Genomic DNA, 20218 nt, shown 5'->3' with positions numbered 1-20218 from the left:
TTTGGTGGTGGCATCTGAAAATATACACACTCTAGGACACATATTAAGTTACATTTCCAGGGTGTTCCATTTCCATGAAACATAAGTAATACACCCTGATTTGTGACATCTTTTGGTTTTAAGTTGTACTGAAAAACTACAAATAAATTCATTATCTCTTAAAATTAATGATTCAGTTTTAAAAGTACACAATAAGTGTAGATTTCAACATATTTTATATTGGAGAAAAAGCTCAATAGCTTAGCCTTTTTATAATGTATTTTACCTTATGTCTTTATGGAGAATAATGGCATTTTGTCTAGATGAGATTCATTTATAGTCAGAGTAAAACAAAATGAAATAGAAAGAGTGCTATGTGTTGGTGATTATAATTCTATAATTTATTCACTGGGGCATATGAAATGTTCTCTTTCAATGAAATTTCATTAAAATTATACAGTTCTATGGAGGAGATGAAAATTAATTTCTAAGAGTGAAAAAGATATATGCTGACCACATGGTATTTTAAAATAAATAATTGTCTGAGTTTCAACATGTTTTTTCAGAGAGATATGGCACATTTTCTTCAAAGTGTCTTGTATGTAGTAAATATTCAATTTGTGCTTGGAGCAGAAAAAGTATTTTTGTCCTTACCCTTGATCCGGTATAGCTAATTACATCTCCTGCATGTTAGGATCATTATCTCCACCTGGCCCCATCAACCCACTGCTTGGAAAGCATACTTGATAAGAAAATTATTAGCTGATTTTATCACAGTATTAGGTGTTCATGATACAGCTTATATATACTCAGTGGTTACAGAGTAAAAGGAAGAAATAACTGCAAAGTGTGTCAAGAAACACAATTACTGTCACCGTAAAACACTCATCATCTACCATGGGCCACCATTCTTACAATACACTCACTTTAGATTAGACTATTGTCCTTTTAAATGTAATTTATTTTAAATAAATAAGTTGGATATTATGAACATATTTAGCTCTAAATAAAATATATGTGCACTTTTACCATCATCTGTTTTCTTTAATACAATGGAAGCTAGACTTTTTAAAAAAATTTATTTTTGATGTTCCATCTAAAGAGAAGTATTTTGCCTGGAAGAAAACAATTTGTTGATTATGTGAGTAAATGAAACATATTCATTTTAAAATTGGATGATAAGCTTACTTTTATTCCCAGGTGTGAAATAATGAAGTATTCCTGATGCTAGAACACAGAAGAAGGCCAGCAAATAATAAGCTCCTATCAGGAAGCACAGTGGCTGGCATCAAGGAAGAAAATCAATTACTGTGAATTTTTAAAAAAAAGAAAACAATAGGAGAGAGAGGAAACAGGCAGAGCTGATAGCCCTTAGAAAGGATGAGAGTTCTCTGGGAGTTTCTGACCTGAAACTTTCACAGGTTTGAAGCTGTAGAAACACTAATAAGGTAACTGTCGAATCATCAGGTGCTCATTATGGAATTTGTATGCCTTTAGATGAAAGACTTTAGTGGCCTCAGGTCCACCCAGAACACAACCTAAGAACCTACGGCAAGTCTTCCGTGCCACTTCTCTAGAGAATCAGAGCACCCCCAGTGCTGAGGGGCATTCGAGTGACATTTTCTGTAAGTAGTTTCCCTCAATTTACTCACTTTGAGAAATAAAATCTTGACTACGATAGTCAGGTACTTCTCACTCATTTCAGGAACCAGTCCATGAAGGAGTCATTTAAAGGGGAACTTTATGAAAATGGCCAAAGAAATAATAAAGGGTTTGGTATAGAATCTGGAGGTGGGAAGATGCAAATTAACTGGATGACTATATCTGGGTCCTTTTGCCCAGTTGCCTTAGGAGCAACAACTAGAAAAATGTCAGGAACAAACCGGTATTTATGGCAGAAGAATGATGGCTGGAGCTTTGTTCTTTGCTTCTCAGGATTTTATGATTCTTCAATGCTGGGGCTTCCCATGTTCCGTTTCAGTGGCAACATCGACACACACTTACCAATCAAACAGTAAATATGAGGACATATTATGATTTTGATATTGGGAGATCTAGATCAATGATTTGATATCAATCTGTGAGAAACGTAAAGATTAATCACTTCTGAAGACTATGACTTGAAACCTGTGAACTCTGAGCACTGTGAGGACAAAAGAGTTTTCTGTGCTGAAACTGGGAGAGATTCTGTGTCTATGCACACTGGTTGGAGAGTCATAGTCTATACATATAATTTTTCAAATGTAAGAAATTCTGTTAAGAAACATCCCCTTATAATTCCATATATGTGACCAGAGAAAACTTCTCCTACAGAGCTGATAACAGAGAAACTGTGAATTTTACAAGGCACAGCTGTCAGAGTTGGAAAGGGGTGAGAATTTGGGATATATATATATATATATATATATATATATATATATTCCTTTGTTTTTGTATCTTCATACATGAGGGGGAACATTTGATTGGTTGGTTGGTCAGTTGTGTTTTTAGGCTGGTTCTGAGCAATTTCTACTTCTTTTTATAATGACCTTTCTTTTAATTATCTCAACCATTTTTAAATCTAACATTCTTCACCTGCACCCCCAGCAACTATGGCCAGAGCAAAACAATTGTGTTAAATGGCTTTGCTTTAAATTTGCAGCCACCAACCTCAAGTAGAATCTCGTCACTCTCTGGCAATCTCATAACATCCCCCTCCTCCCCACATAACTGGAAAATATTTCACTTCTCCCTCTGCAAACCCCTAAAAACCCTGCCCCCAGCAATTCTTCTTCACTTTCAACTGAGAAAAAAGAAGGAATCAGAAGAGAATTTCCAATATTCCCTTTGGCAGTCCTGATTCCCTCCCTGCCTCTGGACTTGGTCTGTCTTGCTCCCCTGGCTTCCACGTGGGGCCCTCTCTCCTATCTACTGTGGATTATGTAGTGACTTTGCCCCCATAACATCCTCCTGTCTCTCTGTGGCATCTGTGCACTATTTCTGTTTTACATAATTTTCATCAACACAAAAACATGATAGGGATCTTACACCATTAAACATAAAATCTCCCTGACCTTTAAAAATGATTATTTTTTCTTTTTTTAAATGTATTTTTATTTATTTCAGAGAGGAAGGGAGAGGGAGAAAGAGATAGAAACATCAATGATGAGAGAATCATTGATAGGCTGCCTCCTGCACACCTCCTACTGGGGATCTAGCCAGAAACATGGGCATGTGCCCTTGACTAGAATCAAACCCGGGACCCTTCAGACTGCAGACTGATGCTCTATCCATTGAGCCAAGCTGGCTAAGGCTTTTTTAATTGATTGATTTGAGAGAGAGAGTGAGAGAGAGAGATTTGCTGTTCCACTTATTTATCCATTCACTAGTTGAGTCTTATATGATCCCTGACCAGGGATCAAACCCACAACTTTGGTGTATTGGGATGATGGCTCTAACCAACTGAGCTCCCCTGCCAGGGTTCTCCTTGACTGTCATTAATCAGTTACCACTCCATTGGATCCCATTTGCAGAAAAAATGCAGGAAAAGGTTGACTATACCTGCTCTCTCCTGGAAGGACACACCTTGACCTGCCTTGTGAGATGCTAAGCAGGGAACTTAGCAGAGTCCACCTGGGAATCTGACCTACAGAACTGTGGGAAATACATGGGTGTTGTTTTAAGTGGCTAAATGTGTGGTAATTTGTGACAGAACAACAGATGGGGATGGGTTACACTTTTTAAAGATGTGGCCAGGGTAGTGCTTATTAAAGTGATGTTGGAGTAAGGGTTTACAGAGGTGGAGGAATCAGGCATGCAGATATTTGGGATGAGAGTATTCTAGGCAAAGACATAACCACTGCAAGAGCCTAAGGGAAAATTCTGGAGGCAGGGGATGGTGGGGAAGCCCAGGATGTTGGACTGAAGTGAGAAAGGAGGAAAGTGGAAGGGGTGGGAGCAAGCATGGAGCAGATTATGTAGGGTCTGTGAGGTCCTTTCGAGGACTTTGAATTTTCACTGAGTGACATGGGGAACCAATGCAGGAGTTTTAAGCAGAGAAATGTCATAACTAACTTGTCATGTCTACTATATTGAGAATAGACCTCACAGGAGCAATAGTAGAAGCAGAAAGCAGTGGTATGGGGTGGGTGGGGATTGGAGCATGGCTGTAGCAGTTGAGGTGGAGAGAAGAGGTTAGATTTCAGAAAATCTATCATTGCCATTGCAAATTCAACCAAACACAAGTGGCTCGCTGCAGTCAAGGTCATCATTGAGTGGTGATGCTTTGATCTTGGAAGTGGATGCAGGTTTGTCATGGTTAATATTAGATGTTAATTTGGCTAGGTCACCATACCCAGACATTTTGTCAAACATTATTTTAGATATTTCTGTGAATATTTTTTAAATAAGATAAACATTTAATCAGTAAACTTTGAGAAAATCTGATAACCCTCCAAAACATGATATACCTTACCCAATCGGTTCATGGAAGAAAGACTGATCCCTCTGGAAGAAGATTCTAGCAGATGGCCTCTGGGCTCATACTGTGGCTTCTCCTTGGGTCTCCCTCCCGCCTGCTGCCACCTCTGCAGATTTTGGACTTGCCAGCCTCCACAAATGCGTGAACCAATTCCTTAAAATAAATCCCTTTCTTTGTGTATGCATACATCCAGCTGTTCTGTTTCTCTAGAAAACCAGCACTAATACAAGGGTCTTTGGTGTACCACAGACAAAGGGCACCTGGAAAGGTGGGAGCAGTAGGAAGCTTAGCCTAAATTGTGTTCCTTTTGTTGAGCTCCTGCCATAGACAGACCCTGGTTACGTTCCCTAGGGGACACCAGAGTGGGGAGGGAGGAAGATGAGGGCCCATTTAGCTTTACCAGGGCTCTGCACTTTGGAAACACTACTTAACAACTCTAGGTTTCAGGTTCTTCACATAAAGTGGGCATATGAAGGCAGAGAAAGACAAATACCATATGCTTTCACTTATATGTGGAATGTAAGAAAAAAAAAACAAAAACAGATGAATTAAACAAAACAAAACAGACCCATAGATATAGAGAAAAAGCTGATGATTGGCAAAAGGGATGGGAAGTGGGGAAGAGTGAAACAGGAGAAAGGGGGGGAAAGTTCCCCACCCAGCTAAAAAAAAATGAGCATATGATGAACCTCATTCAATTGTTGAGAAGATTAAATGTCATAATGCATATAAAGTATTGAGTCATCAACCAGGATCTAAGTGGGCCCTTAGTAAATGACAGCACTATTATTACAGTCTCCCATTCAAAGTGCATTATTTGCTTCTAATTACTGCTAATAGTACAAGTGGTAATAACAGAAGGGATAATAATACCTTGCACTGATTTGACTCATTTAACATTTTAACAAACTTTCATATATTATTTCATTATTATTCCATGGGTAACTTGTGTGCATTATTGTACTTTTAACTTCAATGGAAACCAGGAAAATGTTACATGATTTTTATCACCAATCAAGTATCTGTATATGCAAAATATAATAGTCTGAAAACTATAGATGACATTTAATTTGGCTGCTGTGATGAGTAATTATGAAATAATTATTATACCAAAGGTCAATAAAATGAAGATGAGAAATATTAAGGAAGTATACCTACTTGCTATAAGACTATTTTAAGGACTACCTATACATTTTTTTGAAAATTTATTTAAAAATAAACACAATGAACAGAAGTTTTATGCATCTTAGCACCCAATTGGGCTTATATTGTGCCTTTAATGGAGCTTCACAAAATTGCATTAGAAACACTGTCAGCTTATATTTGGTGTTTTCCAGAGTCTTGCACTGGAAGTTATTTCATTATATTATAATTGTTTTCCCAAAGAGTAAGCTTATTTTCTTTAATGTTTACTTTATTTGAAAATACTGGAATAGGATTAATAATAATAATGTCTATACTTATTGGGTGCACAATAGCTAGTAGGCTATAAGGTCAAAGCTTCACAGAGATTGCACATGCAAACATCACTGCAGTCCTATGAATGAGACATCTTTTCTCCTTTCCCAGTCAAAAGACAGAGCTCTAAGGAGGTTAAGTACTTTTCTGGAGGTTCTGCATTGAATATGGCAGGGCTGGTCTTTGGATTTTATAATCTGAATCCATGTCTGAAGATGTCAGAGCAGAGTCAATAATTTTCCAATTTCATTGCATGAAGGGTTATGAGGAATATTGTTACAATGCAGATTCCTCTTGGATCAGAAGCTCTGAGGATGGGGCTCAGGAACTTTGATCTCTAACACATAACTCAGGTAATAGTCCAAGGACACGAGGTTGTATAAAAATCTATAATTTGACAAACAGTGTTGTTCATGAAATTATTAAGATGTTGTTGAATGTAATTTTGTTTTTTAAAAGTGTTTATGTTAAATTTTTGTCAGTCATAAATGAGTCTAAATTTCTTGTCCTTATTATTGACTTAGATAGGCATTATTATTATTTTGGGAAAGAAAACACTGGATTCATGTTGAAGTATCCTTCCATAGCTTTAACCAAGATTCATGCTCGCCATCTCACTGAGCTCTCCTCAATTCACCTATCTTTTTCTATTTTGTTTGTTCATTAATTTTGTTCTTTTGATATCACATATAAGTGAAATCATATGCTAGTTGTCTTTCTCTGACAGACTTATTTCACTTAGTATAATAACCTTTAGGTTCAATCATGCTGTTGCAAATGGTAAGATTTCAATTTATTTTTGTGGCCAAGTAATATCCCATTGTGCATATGTACCACTTCTTTATTGAATCAGCTACAGATGGACACTTGGGTTGTTTCCATATTTTGGCTATTGTAAATAATGCTGCAATAATCATAGAGGTGCATGTATTCTTTTGAATTGGTGTTTTGGGTTTCTTTGAATATATACCTAGAAGTGAAATTGCTGGGTCGTAAGGCAGTGGATAGGACTGGGCAGACCTGCTTCTCTAGAGACTCAGTGAAACTTGGAGGACTATCTTCCAGAACCATTTCTGTGTTCTAATATCTAAGGCTACCTACATCTAAAATGCCATGAGGACTTCAAAATATATGTGTGTTGCATGTGTATCTATGAGCAGATTTGATACATTATCATCAGTGGTTAAAAAAGAGAATGGTTGGCACCCAACCAGTGTGGTTCAATGGTTGGGTGTCAACCTATAAACCAAGAGGTTATGGTTTGATTCCAGTCAGGGCACATGCCTGGGTTGCAGGCTCTAACCCCAGTAGGAGGTAGCCAATCAATGATTCTCTCTCATCATTGATGTTTCTATCTCTGTCTCCCTCTCCCTTCCTCTCTGAAATCAATAATATATATATATATATATATATATATATATATATATATATATATTAAAGAGAATAATGTAGGATGGAGAAGAGAGTGTGGGGGTGTTTAAGAGTGGGACAAGAATAGACAACTATTATAACAATGCTGTAAAGGGTTGTAATTATTAATTAATCTAAATTTTTAAAATATACATTTTATCTTAGTGATTTACTTATCCTAAGTCAGAATTATTCCAGCTAACAAATTTAATTTGATAGGTTCCTGCCCAAGGAATTACTTGACTAAACTCTGACTTTGCAAAATTTTATTCTGTTAAGTCTCTAGCTATTAATGTCATTGGTGCAAATAGTTGTTTTATGAAAACATGAAGATATTTTTTTCTTTTAAACGAATACATTATAGTAGTTTTTGTTTTAAATATATTTTATCCTTAAGAGAAACTGGTAAAATTAATAGGGAAAGTGATATATATTTTTTAAATAAACAAATTGATATTTAGAGGACTTAAATGACTTTCCGAAAATCAGAGAGGCAAGAGGTGGGGCCTAGATTACATTTAAGTCTGTGGACTTCTGGTTTAATGGGGAAGTACTAATTTGGTCCAACTGGCCTGTTTTCAGGAAGTTGAGCCAAGTGTACTAAAGGCTACCTACCTGGTATATTTTGGAGGGTAGTATGTCATTGGTCCACTCAAATCATTTACCTAAGAGGTTTGTCTAAAATCCATACATTCATCTTCCTGCTGTGTCCAGCGGTCACTGAATTGCCATTGTGTCTGAAAGAAATGCACATTTTGGGAACAGTTGAGTAGGCATTTACCAGCGGAAAGGTAGACTGTGGGGAAGCAAGTGCTGTGCTATAGGAAGGGTTGGCTGTCATGTTAGAGTGACTGTGTGTGGGCAGCTCCAAGGCACCAGAAAAGATTAAAATCCTGAAGGGTGAACACAGAAAGGAAGATGAAGGGTAGAGGGCTCTGCTGACCAGGGCCAGTCTGGTCCAGTATATCACAGATGGCTCCAGCTGAGTTTATCCTCACAGGACGATTCACATGGGCCATAGTCCTTAAATTGACTGCAATCAATTGATAAATCAATGATTCACATTCATAGCACTCTCCAACTTTCAATCTCATGACTGTGTAGATAAACATTACATTTCTGCTATGTTCATCCTAAAGCTTAAATGCCAACCTGAGGAAAATACCAGGAAAACAAATCCTCAAATGACAAAGAGAAAAAGAGAACCCTATAGAAGGTGATCCTGAAGTCCTTAGCGAGAAGTGCACTTTATTTTCTGAGAGAATAAAAGGAGGAGTCGTAGTTTCCTAAAGATAGCCAGCCAGTGGCTTTTTCAGTTGAAAGGGAACAAAGTGGCTTTTTTGGTAGTAAAGTCTCCTGAATAAGAGTCTCTGACCACTTCTCTTTCAACTCTACTGCTTTACACATCTTTGTCACGCTGAGTTCCATTGTCAGTAAAATCGCCAAGCATTAAAATTTTAAGGCCATCTGTCACTACTCGTGCTTCTTCTTATTTTTTTTTTAAACATAAAAGCTAACCTTGATCCCTACCTGGATTGGTTCAGTGGATAGAGCATTGGCCTGCAGACCAAAAGGTCCCATGTTCCATTTTGGTCAAGGGCACAGACCTTGGTTGCAGGCTCTTTCCTGGCCTAGGCCCTGGTCAGGGCATGTGTAGGAGGCAACCAATCAATGTGTTTCTCTCTGATTGATGCTTCTCACTGTCTTTCCCTCTTCTTCCACTCTCTAAAAAAAAAAAAAAAAAATCAATGCCTTAGCTGGTGGCTCAGTAGATAGAGCGTGGGCCTGCGGACCAAAGGGTCTCAGGTTCAATTATGGTAAAGGGCACATGCCCGGGTTGCGGGCTCAATCCCAGGGATGTGCAGGAGGCAGCCAATCAGTGATTCTCTCTCATCATTGATATTTCTATCTCTCCCTTTCCCTTCCTCTCTGAAATCAATAAAAATATATACTTAACAAAAACCAGTGGAAAAATATCTTCAGGTGAGGATTAACAACAACAATAAAAAAAACTAACCTTGAAAATGATCAAGACTCTAACTTCATTCTCTCCTGGATCTGGAGACACTGCATCTTTGCAAGTCAGTTTCCCTATTATGAGAAGAATGGTGGCTGCATTGGTTTATTGTGGAGAATCGATGATAATAAAGGTAACACACTGAGAACAGTCTTTCCAAATAGTAACCATTGAAGAAATATTCCTCGAACATGGGAGGTGTTATTTGGCAACAACAAACTCTTAAGGGGAGGGATGTGGGAAGTGCTGCCCCCGTTAATGTCCCATTGCTCCTGCCATTATTTGAGGGCAGGTGTTTGGAAGCTACTGAGCCCTGCTACAAAGTCAAGTACAGAGTTGATGTCGACTGAACTATATATGAACTCTCTTTCCATGCATAATGTAGTCATATTCCTTTAAATAATTTACCAGTCACTTTAGTGTCTCTAAAATAATGCAAAACTGTGTGAAATAATAGAAAACCCATATAGCCCTTCTGTTTTAGAAGTTTAAGATCAGAGATTTAAGAAATGTTTGCTCTCTTTTTCTCTTATGAGCCTATGCCTCCACTTCGTGAGCATGATGTTATTTTAAATTCTGTTTTCTTTAGGGAACAAAGGGGCAGAGTATCTCATAAATACAGAGGAGGACTAGCATTATATGTGGGAAATGATATGCTGACTCCTTAGAATGGGGTCTCCCTGGAGGGCAATGAGCCATTATCTTGGTATTAGGTTAAATAATCTGAAATGTTTATCCCTTGAAAGGATGTGGACACAGAAAAAGCTGTGGAGTTAACATAAACAGAACAAAACAGAGAAAAACAGAGCAAAACAGACAACACATAATGGCCTGGAATAATGAAATCCACATTCCTTATCGTGATCTGAAAATCTCTATATGATTTGGCTCTTGCCTTTCATTCCAAACTCATTTCTAAACTACTTGTACTGGCTCAGTCCACACAAGACTCAAAGCTTCCCTTTTGTTTGTTTCTTCAGGAACATGTCAATCTCATTTGAACCTCAGAGTTATTTCACTTGTTCATCTTTCTGCTTGGAAAGTTTTTCTCCTGGACCTTCACAGGATTTTTTTTTTTCTTACTTTATTCAAGTCTTCAGTGAGAGTCTGACTGAAGCAACCTGGCTCTAAGACGCACGTGTCTTGCTGTCAGAGTTATGTGAGCCAATGCAGTGTTGTGTGCAATGCCACAAGGGCAGGCCCAGCTTTGCAACTCTGAGAGGTCTTCTCATAGGTGTGACTAGGTATAAGGGTCACCACCACTATTAAAATTCACTAATACCAGGAGCTTCTATTAAGTATGTTGTTCTCAAAATGTCATAGTATGTCATAACTTACCAATAAGAATTCAGAACTTAATTGATATGAGCTATAATTCATGTTAAATTTTATTTATAAAATTATTGTTCATTTTAATTTGCATTTCAAAATCAGTGCAGGGGTGTTGGTATTTTTATCATAGAACCATGACTAAATACAGTCCCTCTGCTACTTATAATGCACTTTGGCAGACTAGCTTTTCAAATGCATAGGAGCCTATTTAGTAAAATGAGGAATCATTATTGTCAAGAGCACATAGACATCACTAGGCAATGGCTCCCGAACTCCACCTAAATGCAAGATGCTCTTCTGGACACACAAAGAGCTATAGAGAACCTCTCAGCTCATCATGAACTCACACTTGTGTAAAAGATCAGTCACGCAGACACAAAAACTATTTTACTCACGGTGTCTCATTAGAACCAAATATATGCTATACTCTATAAGGGCTATAAAAATGGAAAGGAAAGAAATCCCCTGTGTGACTCAGTGAAGCTGTACAGAATGAAGTGGAATTTGAGCTTGACCTTGAAGAGTCATTGCTGTCTGCTGTCATTCACCACCTGCACTGCACACTATATTAGTTAGCACTTACCTCACCCTGTGTCAGCTGTCTCTCCCATCAGTCTCCAAGTTCTTGAAGGGCATGGGTTTTCCCCTGTATGTCTCTGAATATGTAGTTTGTTTTAATAAGCCTTATCCAAAGTTTTCACTGTAGGCACTGGGTCAAACATTAGTGTAGACAGGTCAAGAGTTCCCCTCCTTGCTCAGACTCTCACTAGGAAGAGAGGCATGTAAACACACAGGACAGAAGGCTGCCCTTAATGGAAACTGTCTACCTGGACCTCGGAACAGAGGAATGATGCAGCAGGAAGAGAACAGTCATTACAGCGTTCAATTCCCTGAGCTGTAACAATTGTTTCACCCAGAAAATCACCAATGCAATTAAGACGTGAAATATTTCCATCACCCCCACCACTCCCAAAGATTCCTCATGTTCCTTTGCAGTCTGCCCCTCCCTCTGGCCCTCCTGTAGGCAACAGTTGTTTGCTTTTGGTTATTATAGATCAGTTTGAATTTCACATAAATGGACTCATATGGCATATATGATGCATGTACATATTCGATCTTTGTACACTGTTGGTGACTGGCTTTTTTCATGCAGCTTCATGATCTTGAATTTTATCCATGATGTTACATGTGCTCCTAACCAGCTTGATGCTTGTTGCTCATGCTTCATTCTTAAGAATATGTAGAGCCTTATTTAGGACCACAAGAATGCTCTGCTAAAATGTACTATTGCTGGAGAAATTAACATTGAATTTGTAAGTACCACTTCTACTTCAATTGCAAGAAGAGAATAATTATAATCAAAGACATACTGAATTTAAAGGTCAAGGTATTTGCTTATTAGCCTCCTCTAGTCATTGTTCCCCAAATATGTGTGTGGTAGAGCAGCTAGGCCTTTAGGGAAGGGCATGACAGAAAACTGATCTCCAAGCACATGGCAGCTGGTGAGCACTGCTCTGTGCAGCAGTGAGGGGCCCAGCTGGTGGGCAGATGCATGGATTTCAGCTCTAACTTTGGCTTCACTGTATGTGACCCTCAGCCTCCTAGGTTTCACGTCTACCCATAAAATAAGGGTAATACCACTTCCTTCTCAGGGCTGTTGTGAGAATAAAAAGAACTCAGTGTGACTATTATTATGTGAAATAATCACTATTTTAATCTGGAAACCATTGAGGAACTGGCCTAGATGAATCACATGCTTTAGCCCAGCATTTGGGTTCAGACAACTTAAGTTTACATTCTAAGCCAATTGCATAGCTGTGAGATTTTAAGGAAGTAATTTCAAATTTTATGATTTCTTTCTACAAATGAGTTCATAGGTGTTTTGTAAACAAGAACTGAAATTTGCATATAAAGTGCTTAATGCAGAACTTCCCACGTGCTACTGGCTGAGGGTAGGGGGAACTGTTCTTGTCATTCACACATGGTCATGACAACCCATGTAACAGTGCTCCTGACAATGTCCCTTAAAGGGCAGAAGTTATGTACAGCTTAAACCAAACACACTAAAATCTTAGGTTATTTTTCTGATCTTGAGAAATAAAAGAAAAACGCATAAGAATCCTAGTGACTATTTTTAACTTTATAATCTAAGATTTAGCTCTCATCAGGTTAAAAAAATCAGAGAGAGAGGGGTGTAAAATCATAGAGCTCAGTGCCATGGTGAATGCTGTGACAGTGAAAGATATTAGTTTGGGAAAGAAGCTCCAGCTAAGTCAGAGATCTACGTTCTGTTGGGGAAAATTACGTAGAGTCAGATTAATATATCTGTTGATACTATATTTAACTTCCTACTGAGTAAAAGTTTAATTTTATTTTACCTATAATTATAAGCTTCATGTAATTGTGTAGAAATTATAGTTTTTAATCTGTAGTAAGAAAATGAAGGTGGGCGCGTGGGGCCGGGCCCTTGGACGGTGTCCAGCTGTGCCCCAGTCTGGCCAGTGCCATCTGTCTCCACCATGCCCCCCAAGAAGAAGGCTCAGGCTTATGGGGGGTGGGGGGCAGCCAGAAAGCAGAGCAGAATAAGAAGGAGACGATTATCGAGGACAAAACTTTTGGTCTAAAGAACAAGAAAGGAGCAAAGCAGCAGAAGTTTATCAAGGCTGTCACTCATCAAGTTAAGTTTGGTCAGCGGAATCCACGGCAGGTAGAACAGAGTGAAGCTGAAAAGAAATTAAAGAAAGATGACAAGAAGAAAGAATTGCAGGAGCTAAATGAGCTGTTCAAGCCTGTAGTTGCTGCTCAAAAAATAAGTAAAGGTGCCGACCCCAAGTCTGTGGTGTGCGCCTTCTTCAAGCAAGGGCAGTGCAGGAAGGGGGACAAGTGCAAGTTCTCCCATGACCTCAGGCTGGAGAGGAAGGGCGAGAAGGCAAGTGTTTACATTGATGCAAGAAATGAAGAACTTGAAAAAGATACTATGGAAAACTGGGATGAGAAGAAACTGAAAGAAGCAGTGAACAAGAAGCACGGTGAGGCGGAAAAGAAAAAGCCAAAAATGCAAATAGTGTGCAAGCATGTCCTTGAAGCTGTTGAAAACAACAAATACGGCTGTTTTGGGGTATGCCCGGGAGGGGGCGATATTTGTATGTATTCTCATGCACTTCTTCCTGGATTTGTATTGAAAAAAGATAAAAAGAAAGAAGAGAAAGAAGATGAAATTTCATCAGAAGATCTCATTGGAAGAGAGCGCTCTGCCCTTGGTCCAAAGGTTACTAAAATCACTCTAGGATCTTTCCTCGCCTGGAAGAAAAGGAAAAGACAAGAAAAGATCGATAAACTGGAGCAAGATACGGAGAGAAGGAAAGCAGACTTCAAGGCGGGGAAAGCATTGGTGGTGATCAGTGGTTGTGAGGTGTTTGAATTCCGTCCTGAATTGGTGGACAATGACGATGAGGAAGCAGACCACACCCGCTACACCCAGGAGCAGGCGGTGATGAGCCTGATGACCCAGCGAGCATAAATGACATAGATTTAAACATGTACATCCCAAGAGATGTGGAGGAGACAGGCAGCGCTGTGGCCAGTCTTGAACGATTCAGCACATACCCTTCAGAAAAAGGTGAAAACAAATTGAGCGAAGAAGCTTCGGGAGGCTGGGCTGAGAACGATGAGAGGAGGGCCTGGGAGGAGGGCCGCGGCGGGGACGCTCCCTGTGGACCGGAACCTCTTCACCGGGAGGATCTGGACGGACTGGGAGAGGAGCGGAACACACTCGACTTAGAGGAATGACACCAAGTCCATGGAGACATTCAGCCCGCTCAGCATGCATCGAAATGGACTGCGTTAATTTCTTCCACCAGGATGCCAATTCCCATGCTGCTTTTGGAGGGCTCGCTGTCCGAAAAGGACTCTTCTCCCTCCGTCTTGTCCTCCGACTTCGGCTCCGTCTCATAGAAAATGCAGGCAGTAAATGAAATACCTCATTGCAGAGACCTCCTCGTAACTGCCCGCTCCGTGCGAGGTGTCCTGCTTCCCCAGCTTCCGGTGCCCCTGGGCATGTGCCACTGCAAGGACATCCATTTATATATAGTGAAGGACCCTTTATGTAATGCCGTTTTAATGGGTGGTTTTATTTCTTTTGTGTTTATATGTTAAAAGACTGCCTAAAACTTGAGCGCTGTACTTCCGAAAGGCAACTGCAATGCAGATTCAGTGTTGTATGGTTTTGGAGACGTAGGTGGGCCTTTAAAACGAAGCTTCTTCAGTCTGACAGATCAACTGCAGTGCCCTGTGGTGAACTGTTTTAATCGTATCCCTCTTCTTTTTTTCCAATAAAGTTGTAAATAAAGATCATCATACATTAAAATTCAAAAAAAAAGGGTGAAGAATACATAAGATGCTTGCTTAGCAACTGTGTTTCAAGAAAAATGAAAAGCAACATTTACATTGTATATGACATATGAATGATGAAAGATATATACAAATCTCAGTTTGTGGGAAAAAATGCTTCTTATTCCTTCTGAATAGGATATCCCACACATTTTCTAAGAAATACCATTTCTTTGAAAATGTAATATTTGTATCATATTTTCCCCAGCTTAGTTCACCTCAAAAAGCCTGAAAATATAAAATTTCAATCCAGTAAAGAATATGTTTATTTTTTATCTTAAGTTATTATGAAAAAGTTATCTTTTTTCATAAATTTAAAAACCAATTATTATCACATAATAACATATCTTATCCTTCAAGAAAGAAAACTCACTGAACAACTGGAATTTCTTCATTTGAAAAAATTAATATTGCACTGTCTTTATTTTGATTAATAATCAGCAATGATTACAAATACCTTAAACTTCAGTATAGCTCAGTGAAAGGGAAATAAAAATGGTTTATTTCTCCTAAGAACTAGATTTAAATATTGCTTTTATTAAAGTGAAATAGCAACATCCTTTAAAATCATATGCATTTGTGAACATATTTGTAAAATGTAGGAATTGACCTTGTTGTTCTGTGAAATATCTTACAATAATTAGTCTAATAGGAAATAGAAATAAATATTAGCCACTTATTATAAGGCCAGTAATTCAAGCTTCCTCTTCTTCATATTCATTTGGTCAAGTAATCAATAGCATTTAAGCAATCATTCACATGTACCAAGCAATCTTATATATTAAAGGGACCTCTCTTTTAATAAGGAAAATAATTTATAACGAAAATATTTTTTAATAATTAAAGTAATTATCTATACGAAATCCGCTTAGTAAAATTCAGTTTTCTAAATTCTTTTTGTCGTGATATGTACAATTTCAATAAAAATATAATTGTTCTCATTAATTTGATTTCCTAGAAAAATTTATTTTTCTCATATTTTATTGCATAATATCTAATTTGCATCATATAATGGTCTATAAAAGGTTGTCACACCAGCATATATGATTCAGGAAGCCATCATTTTTTTTCTAAGAAGATCATAAATAATATGCAAGTTATGTTACAATGATGGCTATATTCGACTCATCATGACACCAAAAAGAACATAGTGAGGAAACTGCTAAGAAGAAATTAACTAAGGCCAAGATCAGATGCTTTAAGTGGATCACATATTATTTAAATACATGTGAGATACTTTATTTTGAGGGTCTCCTACCTGTAGGTAGAACTGAGGCATGTGTTCTTAGGACAGAGTTCTTACAAAAGAGGACATTTTTCAATCATGCCATTCCAAAACTCATCAATGTGCTGGCTTGGGGACTACTGGCTGGGGAAGACAAATAAGAGATTGCATCCTAAGGAAAATTATCTTTAAGACAGAATATTGATGAAGGGTAACAGAGGTAAAAGTGGCTGCACCCAGGTGAAGTTGTATCAGAAGTTTCATAATAGCATTAATCATAATAATAGCTCACACTTATGCACCACCTGTAATATATACTAGACATTTTGTAAGTTCTTTCCTTAAATGAACTCATATAGTATTCATATATAAAACCTTATGAAATAGGTACTATTATTATTTTCATAATGTAGGTAAGGAAGCTAAAGCACAGAGATGTTTCTTAACTTGCCCCAAATCACACAGCTAGCAATTGGTGGAGCCAGGTAATCTGTCTCCTGAGTTTTACTATGGCCATTGTCCCAAGAAGGAAACTTCTCTGGAGTTCCAGGAGAAAAAAGTTTAATTTAGATATGTACATTTCTCCTATCTCATTAAAAGGTGTATTTCAAATATAATTTTGTTTTATGGTATTTATCAAATACTTCATATATTTATATTATTTTGATTATCTCTGTACCATTAATAATTATATAGGATTACACCATTTTAAATTTTATCATATAACATATATTATCTACTAGTATACATAAATATTTACACTTGTGGACAAGTACTAAGGATGTTCAGTTAAATGCTTTCAAAAATAAAAGCAGCCCTAGCCGGGCTCAGTGGATAGAGCGTCTGTCTATGGTCTGAAGGGTCCTAGTTTCGATTCTAGTCAAGGGCACATGCCTGGATTGTGGGCTCAGTCCCCAGTAGGGGATGTGCAGGAGGCAGCCAATCAATGATTCTCTCTCATCAATGATGTTTCTATCTCTCTCTCCCTCTCCCTTCCTCTCTGAAATCAATAAAAATATATTTAAAAAATTTTTTTAAATTAAAAGCATATTGTAAGAGGCTGTGATACTTTGGGAAGATCAAATGCAATTAGGAATTCAAAGACCAAAACACAATGATGTAAAATTTATGACTGTTAAAGAAGAGTTTTTTTGTACATTTTAAATCAGCTCTGGCAGATAATGAATGACATTGGTGTTTGTAATCTATGGCATATATTTAAGTGAGATTCAATAGTTTTAGTGCATAATATCAATATTTACAATATTGCAAATTACATCCTTGTACTTTAACTTATGATGAAAAGCCTAATGTGTCCATTTAAATGTGAAAAGAAATATGTATTTTTCCAAAGAAATTAGGAAATATATTTGGAAATAACTATTCTAGAGAATGGAGAAGTTAGGAGCTTTCTCCATCACTTAGGAACCTGTGCCAAACCTCAGGCAAATGCCAAAATTAGTGAAAGGGGCCTGTTTTCCCTCTAAAACCTGGAATATATTCTTCCTACCTCCTTCCCACCATACCAAAGAAAATGAGATTGCCTCCAGTTTGGCCCCATCCAATACAAGGTCACAAATAACACCCAGAGGGCTTTAGGAAAAATAAAATTTTTGTCAGTTATTAATTATGTTGTTAAGCTACAAGATATCATGAATTAACTCATAATGAGTAAGTCACAACATGTGGATGTCTGTATCTTTGCAGGACATACCAGATGCCTCGTAGATTCTTAGGAACGATGCATGTCTGCTGATGAGACATTTCAGCAAATAATGTTTTAGACAAAAAAGACTCAAGAGACTTGTTCTTTTCATTTTCACTTAAGTTCAACAGTTGTAAGTCACTCATAAAAAGTGTTTGGCACTGTGTCTTCTGAGATAGTTAAGAGCTTTATAATCCCTGTGGCCTGGCAAGCTGCCAGAGCAGTATTTCAAAGTCAGATTAAAATAGGTTATGTGGAAAGAGCTAATCAAGAGTGACTCCATATGCTAATCATTTGAAACCATTTGCTGATGAGTTAAGTGCACTCTACAAGCTACTGTCCATGTCACAGAGCTGTTTAGTTCCCTTTGTAACACAATTCTAGAAAAAAATAATTGTTGCTTTCTGACCTTTGTCTCTGATTCAACCCCACCTCGTGGCAGATAGAGGAGCAAATCTCCAGAAAATGAAAATGGTCCCCAAGCCCACTGCCCTTTTTTCTTTTTCACACATACTAGGTAACCCTAGGTAAAAATAAAAACAAGGATGAAAATTTCCAAGTTCACATTTAAAACTTTTTTTACAGTGTGATTTTATTTTTTTTAAATAAATCTTTATTGTTGAAAGTATTACATATGTCCTCCTTTTTCCCCCATTAACCCCCTCCAGCCTACCCCCACCCCTCACCCCAGGTCTTCAGCACCCTATTATCTGTGACCATGGATTATGCATATATTCATACAAGGTCTTTGGTTGATTACCTCTCACCCACCCACCCTCTCTACCTTCCCTCCAAAATTCCGTATTCTGTTCCATGCTTCCATTCTAAAAGCAGATGTAAGACTCTGGGCCAATATGAAGCCAAAGGGTGCTCTCAAACTGAGGTCCCCACACCAGCGGCATCAGCCTCATATAAAATACATGAATTCTTGGGCCTCAACCCAAACTTACTGAATCAGAATCTGGGGTGTAAAAGCCATCCGCCCCTCCCCCCACAGCGATTGCCATACACATTAAATTTTGGGAACCACTGGCCTGGAGGCATGTTCCTGTTCTTGGGAATGATAGATCCCGAACTCTGACACTCACTGTGTATACGACACATGCTCATTTGCTTATCTTCTCTCAGTTTTAGTTTGTCATTGATGAATCCATGAGTTAAAGACAGTGTTGGCTGAGAGGATGTCCTCATATAGAAAGTGGGAGTAAAACACCTCTCGGAATGAACAGATTGCTTCTAAATCAGCGAAACTGGAAGTACCATGGAATGGGATGATGATAAGAAAATATTTCAAGCCTTAGGACAGAAGACACTCTGTTAGCCAAGCCTGCTGTGTGAGCACCCACATGTTCTGAGACAGACAGCTACTCCTGGTGACTGCTTTTTACAGAATGCCACCAACCCACCTCCCAAGCTGAGGGGTGATATGTTTCCTAAAATTGATTGTGATGAGTCTTTCCCAACCTGTCAGGTACATCCTCTGAAAATAGCTGGAGTGACATGTTCAAGACCCCAAGAGAAAGAGTGTCTATCCAATTTGGGGGCAGGAGAAGGGCCATTCAATTTCATTGTTGTCTTCATCTGATGGGGAGTATGACTTCTGTGTGTGTCTCAGTGAGAAAGGGTTGCTGAGTTCACTTGGACTGGGCTGCTCTTCTCAGATGATGGGTGTCTACAGTGTTGTGAGTGTTTAGCATTCACAACTCTTCACATCCAATAACTGTAAAGAGCACTAATTCAGTGAAATTAATGATGATTTATGATCTGTGAGTTAGTTTGGGAGCTTAACAGATATTTGTACTGTCAATTTTAAGTAAAAGCACATCCCATGTTTGGAACAAGCAGATGATCTTTTCAGAGACAAGACATTCAGGATTAGTGGTCTCTCTTATCCTGATGGGAGCTCATCCCTCATCAGCCTGACATCCTTCAGGAATCTGAACAGTGTCTCATTGGAATAGCTTCCCTGCTAACTCTGGCTAATGTTTAACTTGCCTTCCCTTTCTATTCCTTTCTCCTTCATTTTCTTTATAGTACTGATCAATAGCTGACCTTGTAAACATGTGCAGTTAGACATCTAACCTCCCCAGGGCAAGGATCCTTCCTGTTTGCTCACTGCTATAACCCCAGCACTTAGAAGCATGCCTGAATGTGGCAGTTACTCAATATTTGTTGAATGCATAACTTCTTCTCTTTGTTGTTTTCATCAGTATATATCCACCAATACATATTTTCAATGTACAA

At 38.2% G+C, this 20218-nt stretch overlaps 1 pseudogene across 1 annotated transcript; it reads left to right on the top strand.

The window, feature by feature from the left end:
- Positions 1–13174: 13174 nt before the first annotated feature.
- On the top strand, positions 13175–14444 carry LOC308523884 (zinc finger CCCH domain-containing protein 15-like; annotated as a pseudogene). Its single transcript has one exon. The product of its transcript is annotated as a zinc finger CCCH domain-containing protein 15-like (transcript).
- The last annotated feature ends 5774 nt before the right edge of the window (positions 14445–20218 follow it).

Source organism: Myotis nattereri (assembly GCF_964212035.1).
Source record: "Myotis nattereri genome assembly, chromosome: 8".
Lineage (NCBI taxonomy): Eukaryota > Metazoa > Chordata > Mammalia > Chiroptera > Vespertilionidae > Myotis > Myotis nattereri.
Note: the sequence above shows the minus strand (reverse complement) of the source record. Positions and strands in the feature narration are given on the sequence as shown.